The 12,890-nt window shown below is 36.5% G+C and overlaps 1 pseudogene; it reads right to left on the bottom strand.

Annotated features, from left to right (window-relative positions):
* Positions 1-5,762: 5,762 nt before the first annotated feature.
* LOC127645068 (dehydrogenase/reductase SDR family member 12-like) lies at positions 5,763-12,070 on the bottom strand (annotated as a pseudogene).
* Between the last annotated feature and the right edge of the window lie 820 nt (positions 12,071-12,890).

The raw sequence follows: 12,890 nt of genomic DNA, 5'->3' as shown, positions 1-12,890 counted from the left end.
GGCATGAACAGAAAATTGACAATACTTTTACAGCATTTATTAATATGACATACGCAGACGATCGCATGTCATCTGATGGAATTGAGGCATCGCTGTGGCAACAGCAGAGCACAACCAGACCAGAGGTTATGAGTGATGGGTTTGATAGACTAGCTTGTAAAACAGTTTAATGGGCTAGTTATTTGAGTTGATGATATAGCAAATAGACTGGATTCTGTTAACATAATTTACAGTCAATGTGCTTGATTTTGAGATTATGTTGCTTTAGAAATACTCTTAAAATATGGTACACAATACTACTAATATTTATTATTATTATTATAATTTTAATTGTACATAAAATAATTGATATATTTTAAATATATGATACAATTATATATATATATATTTGTATAATGTTTATATATAATTTTATGTAAAAAAAAAAAAAAAATGTATATGTACCTAAATGTTTAAATATAAATAAATAAAACAAACAAACATAGGCCTAGGTCAAGTCCCAAATAAAGTCTAACAAAAATGGTATCACACATTTTGCTTGCTTCTTTAGCTGAATTTAGGCTAAAATGGTTTTCCTCAGGTTAGTCCACATAATTTGCATTTTTGTTATTGGTAAGTACCAAGGACCCACATAAACAAAAAATAAAATAAAATCTTAAAATAAGAAAGGAAAAACACTTCACCTACATACTTTACTTTTAATTGACCATGGAAACAAATAATATAATGAGTATTACAGGTTCAATACAAGGTAAGCTAAATCAACAGTATTTTCTGAATAATATTGATTACCACAGAAATTAATTTTGACTCATCCCTCCTTTTCTTTAAAAAAAAAAAAGCAAAAACTCTGGGTTACAGTGAGGCACTTACAATGGAAGTAAATGGGAGCCAATTTGAAAAAAATACTCACTTTTTCAAAAGTATAGCAAGACATAAACAATATCCGTGTTAACGATTTTAGTGTGATAAAATCACTTACTAACCTTTTCGTGTAAAGTTAAAGCTAATTTTACAACTGTGTTGCCATGACGATGTAATGCCAACAAACTCTAAAACATTAAAGGTGCATTATGTAACATTTTGCATGTAATATTTGCTTTTTTTTTGCCAATGTGTGAACAGCTTGTAACACAACTTAAAAAATTAGCCCTTCCCGGACTTCCTAGGTTGCCTATTAAAGCCTGTAGACTGATTTCCATCTGAAGGGAGCGGGTCGGTTTTGCCGGGAAAATCCAAAGGATGTGACGTTTATGTGCACTCCCGAGAGCTTCGCCTCAGTGCGTCTCTTCGACAGCAACAACAAACTGCAACATTAGGTAAGGTTATATTAGAGATGAATCCAGCAAACATCCGGCACCCAGCACAACACCAACATCTACACAAACTCCAAGAAAGACAAAAACATTTATCTACTGAATCCCGTCTGGCTAAGCGGAAACGTGATCGAGTGAAAACTAGTGAGTGAACATCGGCAGAGCATTTGATTCCTGGAGGGACATTCGTTCTTCTTACAGGACAGGTAAGCTTTCATAACTGCAAACATGTGAAATATAGTGCCATAAGGATTGATCTGTGTAATTGTTTAGCTATCTTGATCCTGCACAATAACTGTCATTAACAATGTTAATCTGTAATTATTCAGCAAGGTAAATTACAATAACATATGAAATGAAGGCTAGATAGTGTTCAAGATAATGTTCAAGCGTCCTACCCAGCATGCAGCCTTCGAGACACAGCCTGTATCATGAAAAAGAAAAATGATTACTCATTTTTGTGGTAATCAACATTATGCCACAAATGCTGTTGATTGAGCTTAACTTGTATTGAACCTGGAACATTCCTTTAACTGAAATAATGTAAATAAACAAATTAATTAAGCCAAATGGAGTCATAGTCACAATGATAAATCACATGAAATGTTTAAAGTCGTTGTAATTTTTGCTGAATGACTTGCGACAATACCTGGTATGTCAGCCCACCTGCGGTGCATCACAGAAAAATGAAATTTGGGAATGGCTTTTGCCCAAAGTTCTGTCATTAACACCTGCTGCCTCTGTGGAGAAAGCACAGACACTAATTAGACTGCACATAACAAGTGTTTAGTAAAAGGTCAGCATCAGATATTATTTAATGGAGACACCGCTGTTGGTACTCTTGTGTCACTTGTTGCTTGGCAACAGCTGAGAGACAGGTAACCCCGCTTGGCTCAGTTTAATAGAAACCGCTGATGACTTTTCGTCCCTTTTAATGAATTAAACATCCTTCATCCATTATCTTTTTCATTAATGAATTTGATTAGAAAGTGTCTGACAACACTTACAAAAGGCAATGTGGCAGCACTGTGATTCAGTGTTATATACCATTGACATGGTACTTTGATATGTACCTTGGTGCTGTTACTTCAAAGATGTCCAAAAATCATGGGATTGCTACAGTTTTCCCATGGTATATTTTTCTGTAAGATGAGGTTATGTATTAAATGAAACCAATTAAATAAATATTCCAGGTTCAATAAAAGTGAAGCTCAATTGACAGCATTTGTTGATCTGATTTGTTGAAATTACCACAAACTTATTCTGAATTTGTCTGAACTTGAGTTACAGAGAGGCAAAAACAATAGAAGTGAATTGGGTTAATTGGTATACGTTATTATACTCACCGTTTCAAAAGTATAGCCACAAGATGAAAACAATAATCACTTGCTGACCTTTTCGGTGTAAAGTTACATTTGAAGTCAGAAGTATACATACACCTTAGCCAAATATATTTAAACTCAGTTTTTCACAATTCCTGACATTTAATCGCAGAAAACATTGCCTGTCTTAGGTCAGTTAGGATAACTACTTTATTTTCAGAATGTGAAATGTCAGAATAATAATAGAGAGAATTATTTATTTCAGATTTTATATCTTTCATCACATTGACAGTGGGTCAGAAGTTTACATACACTTTGTTAGTATTTGGTAGGTTTGTGGGCTCCTTGCTCGCACATGCTTTTCAGTTCTGCACACAAATTTTCTATCAGATTGAGCTTTGTGATGGCCACTCCAATACCTTGACTTTGTTGTGATTAAGCCATTTTGCCACAACTTTGGTGGTATAATTTGGGTCATTGTCCATTTGGAAGACTAATTTGGGACAGAGCTTTAACTTCCTGGCTGATGTCTTGAGATTGTTGCTTCAATATATCCACATCAATTTCCTTCCTTATGATGCCACCTATTTTGTGAAGTGCACCAGTCCCTCCTGCAGCAAAGTACCCCCACAACATGATGCTGCCACCCCCATTGCTTCACGGTTGGGATGGTATTCTTTGGCTTGCAAGCCTCACCCTTTTTCCTCCAAACATAATGATGGTCATTATGGCCAAACAGTTAGATTGTTGTTTCATCAGACCAGAGGAAATTTCTTTGTCCCCATGTGCACTTGCAAACTGGAGCCTGGCTTTTTATGGTGGTTTTAGAGCAGTGGTTTTGTTCCGTGTTGAGCAGCCTTTCAGGTTATGTTGATATAGGACTCGTTTTACTGTGGATATAGATACTTGTTTTCCTCCAGCATCTTCACAAGGTGCTTTGCTGTTGTTCTGGGATTGATTTGCACTTTTTGCACCAAATTACATTCATCTCTAGGAGACAGAATGCATCTCCTTCCTGAGTTTAATGATGTCCTGTGGCATTTATACTTGCGTACTATTATTTGTACAGATGAACATGGTAACTTCAGGCATTTGGAAATTGCTCCCAAGGATGAACCAGACTTGTGGAGGTCCACAATTTTTTTCTGATATCTGAGCTGATTTGTTTTGATTTTCACATAATGCCAAGCAAAAAGACTTTGAAGGCAGGCCTTAAAATACATCCACAGGTACACATTAAATTCAGTACACTTTCTATCAGAACCTAATTGCCTAAAGGCTTGACATCACTTTCTGGAATTTTCCAAGTTGCTTAAAGGCACAAAGTAAATGTCCTAAACAACTTGCCAAAACTATAGTTTGCTAATATTAAATCTGTGGAGTGGTTAAAAAATGAGTTTTATTGACTTCAACCTAAGTGTATGTAAACTTCTGACAATTTTACAACTTTGTTGCCATTACGAGGTTATGCATCCCAAAACCCTAAAATGACTGTTAAAATGCAGACAACTTTACAATAATACATGAGTTTATATTACAAATAAAAAAAATTATAATAATAAAACAGAAGAATTGAAGTGCTTTTAACCTTCACATTTCTGCCTTTTTAAATCCACCAAAAATGTGCAACATTCACATCCACTATGTGTGTGCCTCACTGTAACCTCTCTTGTTTTTGTTTTTTAAGAGAATTAGAGGCAAAATTATTTGTTATATATATTTATTGTTGGTAATCAAAAGTTTTTCACAAATACTTTCGATTGAAAATAATTTGTATTGAACCCGGAATATTCCTTTTAAATATAATTTCTTATATATATCATAATTAAAATGAAATAATATTGTAATATCGTTATAAAAAATGGTGACATTATTTTCATGCTAATTAAAGACATTCTCATTACTGAAATTGGAAGGAAAAAAACGTATAATTATTTATTAAAATTATATATTATTAAATTATAATTTATAATCATTTTAAATAAAATGAGCACAAATTAAAGGAAGTTAACAACTTTTACCATAGTGTATGCATACAATAGTACTTTACAAATGTACCTTAATTTAAATAAAATGTCTTTGTTTTGCATTACAGCAATAAGAATTTTGCAGCAATTTTTTCACGTTACATTAGCATACAAATATTAGTGTTCGTTGATTTTGAGGGATTCATTTAGTTTATGCAAAGCAGAATTTCTTATTTTTTCCTTTTGATTTTGGGGTGCAATATGACCAGAAAATTTAATCAGATTTTGTGAGATTCGCCCAAATGCGTCTCTTAATATCCGTATACCTTGTTATGTGCATAAACCATGCTACCATCAAACTGAGCTCTCTCTCTGTCTGCAGGTCATCTGTGTCAAGTTTCTGTACCAGCACGCCCCCCCCCCCCCCATGACACTGATCTACAAAAGACATTGTAAAGGGGTTCGATGGGAATGAGGAGGTGAGAAACAGCTTGATAATATAAATAATGATTTAATAATAAACTTAAACAGAAGACACAAACACACACATGACGGACATGTCCGTAAACTATCTCTCCCGTTGCACCACCGTCTGCCATCGGCCTTTATCCCTCTCGGAGGCTTAATTAGCCTGATAAGAGACTGGGTGTGTGTAATCACAACCCGGCCCTGCCCTCCGCCCTGCCACAGACATGTTAACCATCACAGTCTGCAAAACACACAAATGCCCTTCAAAACACAGTAGATCATGACACGCAGACCTCTTAGATCTGTATCCATAAATAATATTATTTGTGAAAATGAAAGTTTTCAGTAGAATTTTGTATTTATTCAGTAGTACTTATATTTAACCCTTGCAAAATGTAATATTGTAGTAAACATGACAAGTAATAATGTTTGTTTTTTTTTTCAGAAACCATGGTTTTGATACAATTAACCATTCTCCAACTTTCATAGTGGAGTTTATGTGGGCAACCTGAGTTCGAATCTGATTCGAGTCATTTCCTGGTCCCGTTTCTCATCTATTCTTATCACCTTTCTGTAGTCCTTTTCGATAAAAAGTGACAAAAGCCCAAAAATAAAATTAAAAAGGTAGAAGGTGGTGAAATGAGGATAGATACAGTCCAGGTGGGGTCTCATGTAAAAAAAGTTCTTTCTCACTCTATTACAAGGTATGCATTGTAATTCTCTGTTTGCATCTTTCTAAGAGTATTGGTCGCAAAGTTTTTCTCCAATCCGTCAGAGTTAACTTCTGATTCACCATATATCCAGCATTATTGATCCGAGACAGTGTTTGAGAAAGAGAAGAGAATATTTCAACATCTGACCTGTAACCTGCTGCCTGCTCATATTTGCTCTAATATAGTGAGGAATGATGAGAATCTCCTAAAGGGGCTCTCTAATGCTCTTACCAAACCATTGAGAGAAGAATGCTCCTTCTTAAAGGCCTCTGCAAACCCACACATTCCTTATCTCTGACAGATCCAACACATGCACATAAACCTTCTAAAAAAAGATTCAGAAATAATAGAACTGTTATTTATAATCTGACTGACTAAATTAGGCATAAAGTATATCCTTATCATTTCTTTTCACCCAAAGTAAACCACTGAACTGATAAATGAACATCCAGATTCTGATAATTTCTGCATGCATGCAGCAGTAACTGAGGACACTCACAGTATTTCCACTGGTTGAGACTATTTCTTCTCTGGCGCTGTTGGCTAGCTCATTGTTTCGCCAAACGATGTGGACAATATCACCTGGGATAAGAGGGGGAAAAAGGTGATTTGAACAAACCCCTAACGCTAAGTTTGGAAACATGACTGTAAATCACAAAAAAGGTTACAAACTGCTCTACTTGGCAATGGTTGAACTATGCAAAGGTTACTCAATGCTGCCTCTGTACACAGTTATTTTCCCAAACCTGAGAACTGGACTAAAATTGCCAAATCTTACATTAGCTGTATTGCTAAATACTTCAAACTGGAACTAGTTTAGTGTAGTACCTAAACAACAGAGCATAAAATCAGTAAGAGGCTTAACTTCTTTAAGAACTGTTGAGAAAGCAGCAGTGTTAATGTTTAACAAAATAACAGCAAGCAACCAGCTACTTTATACAACAATTTGCCAATGACAACTATTCTAATGGCTTGACCTTAGGCCTTTTATAATAAGATACTGTATATAAACTCACCAACCACTTTATTAGGTACACCTGTACACCTATATATTCATGCAATCATCTAATCAGCCAACTGTGTGACAGCAGTGCAATGCATAAAATCATCCCAATGCAAGTCAGGAGAATGGGGAACAAATTTGATCTCAGTGATCTCAACCGTGCCATGATTTTTGGGGGCCTGGTGAGTTGTGCCGGGATTCGTCCTCTGCCACCTGGATGGGGTGAATCAATACGCCAAAATGAGAACTTGTAGCGCATTAGGAATTGGGCATTCCAAATTGGGGAGAAAAAAAACTTCCAGTGAGCAACAGTTCTGTGGGAAAAAACGGCTTGTTGATGAGAGAGGTTAACGGAGAATGCTGTGTGGTTATTTGGGTTACTATCACATTCCTATCAGCTTGGACCAGCCTGGCCATTCTAATCTGACCTCTGTCATTAACAAGCCATTTTCGCCCACAGAACTGTCTCTGCAGGAGACAGACACACCTTGGAGACCGCAGCAGGGTTTCCGTTAGCCATTTATCAGTACCGCCGCTCCCTATATGCATATTACATAGTCTGCGTAGGGCACAAACTCCACCAGCTGCCTTTACTGGCATGTTATACGTTATTCAATTACCCGGTAGCAGTGGCGGAACACAGACAATCGCCAGCTCGCGCTCACACATTCACTTTGCTCTTGCACCGCGCCTTTTAACTTTAGTACCTCGTGCCTCGCAGTTCAAGTTACGAAGTTTCTAGCTCTATTTGTGGTTTGCGGGCATGTTCTACTTCTGTGCTACATTGATAAAATGCTTGGCGCAGGTATCAGCATAATGTCTCCCACCATCTGTTTTCCTGAAGGTCAATGTATGTGATATTAGCGGCGTTTGTGCGAATTGACTCGCTTCTCATGAACTAGGCTACGGTTCATTCAAAGGGTTATATTACGCATTATTGGCATTAAATAAATGAATGCCGTTAAACAAATTGTGTTAACGTGTTATCAACACTAATTCATCAACACATATAGCGGCCTGCACAAGGATAGTAACTTTGTGTTTGTTCAAATGGACCAAAATTTTGTCCGACAACGAATTCTTGGAATCTTTCAAGCAATAGAAAGGTTCTCAAAAGAATTCACCTTATTGGACTAGCACCAAATATCAAAATGTTCCCTTTTCACGGCGAACTCCACTAAGGTCTGATTGGCTGTTTTTACATGATCGTGGAATTTTGAGCGATAAGCTTCCAGAACTAGCTCTAAGAACAGAACTTTTCAACACATCATAAAGATATAATCTTTAAAGGGCAATGCAGCACAAACCACCTGGGCTTTTCCAACCAGTTTACACTGGATTAAAAGTGACCAAATCTCTTTAAACGATGGAACGAACTCAATGAACTGAACTGGGTACTGACATCAAAAATCACTAGTGGTCAACAAGTGGAACAGGAGTAAAAGTGTTTGGAGCTAAAAGCTGAGACATCATAGGAGTTTGTGGAATAATCTCCGGTGCTACTTGGGAACAGTATGTTACTTCCTCCAAATCTTTGATCCAGGAAAGGGAAGCCGGATAAACAATCCACTGTGATGAGGAGGAGGGCAGGGCCGGGCCATGACTACGCACGCTCCCAATTGGGCTATTCAGCCAAGGAGAGGGATAAATGCAGCGGAACACAGCAGTTCGGGAGAGAGAGAGCCACATGCAGCAGCTGCCATGTGTGTTTGTGTTGTGTGTCTTTTTGTTTAAATTAAATATTATTTTGACTGTTCAGCCGGTTCCAGCCTCCTCTCCCAACCTTAACCTTTGTTACATCCACGTAATCTTTTCTGCAAACATTTTCAGTCTAAACACATAAAGCTTTGCTTTTCAGCATAACAAATGCACACACAAGAACTCAGCTGCGTGGGTTGGTCTCTTTCTCTCCTCCGGCAGTCTGTATTGCCTCTTTTATCCCTCTCCAGATCTCCCTGCAACACAGAACAGCTGTTAGAGATAATTTACAACATGTGTCAATCCTTACCGTTCTTCCTCTCCTGGCCTTCTCTCTACAGATGTTGCTCGGCCACCCCCCATCTCCACATGTTTTTGACCAGAATTCCCATTTTCTTCAGCAAGCTGACAAACAATACACTACTGCATGTTAGTCGCAAGAGACGCGGTTAATTGCAGAAGCTCAATCGCTCTCTCTCTCTCTCAAGCACACACACACACACACACATCCTTATTTCTCCAATAACTTGTTAGAAATAGCCCAAGCTGTCAATACTTGTTCTAAAGTGATGTTTTTGAATTAGTAATGGAGGCTTGGGCACATCTTTGTAGTAATGGAGGCTTGGGCACAATGAAAGATCCTGATCCATGGTTTAAAAAAAGTAGTTCATTGGACAAATGTTTTTTTTTTCTGTGTTTTTTTGGGGGGGACAGTCCTTAGTTTTTCCTAAATTTTATTTACATGTTCTTTGAACTGTTGAATAAAAGCAACATCACACTCGCAATCATTTAGTATGGCCCTAAATCAGCACAGCTGTGATTACCTGTGGCACGAGGTCACTGCAGCCAAATCACAGCCGTGCTGATGTTGGACCATACAGCACTCTTTCTCATGTGATATTGCTTTAATATATTGGGGCTCAAAAAACATATGCAATGCTTAAAGGGGTCATGACATGTTTTTTTTTATTGTATTATTATGTTCCCTTAGGTGCAATTATAGTATTAATATATTTTTTTTTAAGAAAAACTTTTAAAATCTAGTGATTTATGACCTTTTCCCACCCTGTTTCTCATCCTCTGATTCAAACAGTCTGTTTTGGGGCGTTTTCCATTTAAGATTTCAGTGTTAACGCCCACTGTTATGATTGGCTAACGTCAGTGCCTATGTATCAATTATTGACGCCCCAGCCAGAACAATATGCAAGTAAACTAAGTAAAAACACTGTGATTATTCATAATGAATGAAATTGCGCTTTAAAAAGTAGTTTAAAGTTTAAAATAGATTACTTACAGTTTGCGTCGTCGTTGTTCCCAGAATAGTCGGCACGGACTTATCTTTGAGCAACAGTTTTCTGGCAAAGCCAGCATCATATTGAGATTTGTTCTCAAAACAGTCATCCTTAAAATGTACAGAACAAACGCTTAAGTTAACACTGCCGTGACTGGAACGTCCGCAAAAAATAAACTGCATCCATTTTTCCCTGACGTCTGGATCTTTCGGCAGTTATTCAGAGGTTTTGTTTGACCACAGCCAGGAACAGCACATCTGTGTGGCATCGTAATTTTCCTGTGCACAAGTAGTCTCTGTCAGAGCTCGCTGTCCATCGACTGAACACTTGTGAGGCGCACGGCGATACGAAATGAGCGTAGTTGTCTTGCGCTTAAAGCGTAGTTATCTTGTGCTGGAGGCGGTCATATGCAAACGCTGTTACGTCACTTCTAACCGACACGTCACTTCTAACCATGAATCCAGAACGAGCTGTATTTTGAGCTTGATTAAATAAATGATTAGTTTAGAATGGGGAGGACGTCTTAAAATATTAAACTTGCAGGACGTTTTAATGATACAAAGACCTCTTATATACCAAAAGATCAAGGCAAATTTGGTTTCTCATGTCATGACCCCTTTAAAGGTGCCACACAACCATTACATTTTAATATTAAAAATGACTATTTATGACTAAGTTAGCATTAGCATTAGATGTCATGAACTAACAATTAACAATATATTTTTACACAGTTTATTCATCTTTCTTAAACTAATTTTAACAAATACAAATTTTGATTTTAAATATTTATTTGTAAATGTTGAAATTAACATTAACCAAGATAAATAAATGCTGTTAAAGGATTGTTCATTGTTAATTCATGTTAACTAATGTTGTTTACTCATTATATAAACAAATGAAACCTTTTGTAAAGTGTTCGACTATTTAAATAAATGCTGTTTTCTTCAAACTTTCTGTTCATCCAAGAGTTTAGGGCCTCTGAGGGCTCTGTTTCTCAAACTAGAGACACTGTCTTGTTGTTGTGAATCTGGGCCATCCACTTTCCTCTCTGTTGTCCTCGGAATAGCCTTAATCACTCAAAAGAACAATAGACTGAGGAAATGTGTTGTTTTGTTTTTTGGCCATTTTTAAAACCAAAATTCAACTTGCAAGGGATCTTCAGCAAAAACACTATCTAGATGTCCAATCTTCTTTAAGTAGCCCAAACGTTTTTAACTGTTCTACCAAAAATACATGTTTCTTGGTTACCAAATTAGCATATTAGAATACTCTTCAAAATATTTTGCTAAGAAAATAATGTGTCATGAAATCCTGAAGAAATAAGATAATAATACTGTCAGCTAAGTTGTTAGTATAATATTACTGTACCAGACAACCTCATAAAACATACCTTTTTTGGCTATTGCCATAGCTGTCGCCTTTCCTATTCCGCTGTTGGCACCAGTGATCATGAAGGAACGTCCGTCTATGGACACATCCAGATCCTTCTCCACAAAACTCTTTGAGGCATTCTCAAATCCAGACTGGCTCAAAAATTCAACAATGAAATAAATGACTCTACAAGATTAAAACATTTTTTTTTCAGAAACATGAACTTAAACGACATTTACATTTGTGCATTTGGCAGACGCTTCTATCCAAAGCATTGAAGGTATACATTCATTCATTATGTTTGTGTTCCCAGGGAATCAGACTCACAACACTGACATTGCTAGCACTGTGCTCTACCAGTAGAGCTACAGTAACTGAAAACACGGTTATATCTAAAAGTGTGTTTTTAACACAATTATTAAATTGTTTTGTGATTTCTTAGCATCTGAGACAGTGCTCCTAAGTCAAAGGGCCCTGATCCGAGGCCAAAGGAGCTTTTGTGTGGGATGACAGAGCATTTGAGTGAGCAGTTGGCATCTCAATGGGGCCCATTGTGCTGTGAAGATGACTGTCCTAAAACTGAGGGCCTGGATGAATGTCAGAGGAGATGACTTGATGAACTATAAAAGCAACATTTGCACAGGAAACCGCTAAATCTAATTTGAATTGCCAGGACACATGTGGTTCGTAACACATCTGAGCAGGCACTAAGTTTATGTTCAAACCAGAATATTTTTGAATGTATATAAATCAGCTAAACTTGATTATTTTTATTTTTAAGCAAACAGTTACAAAGTAACTCAAATAACTCAACAGTAATGCAACAATTTGAACAATTTAACAACTTAGCAAGCAGTTAGATTTACCTTGTAAATTCCCGCATTGCCTTGATAAACCACACTATTCTTGTAGAGAGACATTTGTGGCGCAGGCGCTGTTGTGTTCGCTCTGCCGGACAAACGTGTTATGACAGATGAGTTACATTATGTGACTGCTGTAACCCTATAGAGCGCCCTCTAGTGCCAGATGACAGATAATCAGTTATTATCTCTGGAGGTCTTTATATTTTGACACAACATTATGGGTTGTAAGACATTTACATTTTCAATTATCTTAAATTTATATTAAATTTTTTGGTAAATCTATTCGTTTTTATAATTTATTTATATTATCTATGCTTAAATAATTTACTAATTAATCATAAGTATTGTATGACATAAACTAGAATGGACAAACAATTAAGATTTATGCATTTAATTTTTAATAACAAACTGCCATCAAGTAATCTTTAATAAAAACATATATATATAAGCATATATACGTACTGTCGGGCACAAGTTTGGAATAATGTACAGATTTTCTTGTTAATTTGATACTTTAATTCACCAAATTGGCATTCAATTGATCACAAAATATTGCCAGGCATTACTAATGTAAAAAACAGCACTATCACTATTTGAAAAAAGTAATTTTTTATCAAATGTAGACAGGCCCCATTTCCAGCAGCCATCACTCCAACACTCTGCCAATCTGTACGTTATTGCAAACTTTTGGTCACCAGTGTGATTATATATATATATATATATAATGAATAATGTACATTCAAACCACCATTAGTGATTACCTTTGATTCTTACTCAAAATTCCACATGACTTTCTTCTTTCATTGTGTTTTTATTTATAGCTACATAAATTAAAAATAGCTGCCGAAAGTGGTGATACACCAAGTTGGCCTACCTC

Source organism: Xyrauchen texanus, chromosome 6 (genome assembly GCF_025860055.1).
Source record: "Xyrauchen texanus isolate HMW12.3.18 chromosome 6, RBS_HiC_50CHRs, whole genome shotgun sequence".
Taxonomy (NCBI): Eukaryota; Metazoa; Chordata; class Actinopteri; order Cypriniformes; family Catostomidae; genus Xyrauchen; species Xyrauchen texanus.
Note: the sequence above shows the minus strand (reverse complement) of the source record. Positions and strands in the feature narration are given on the sequence as shown.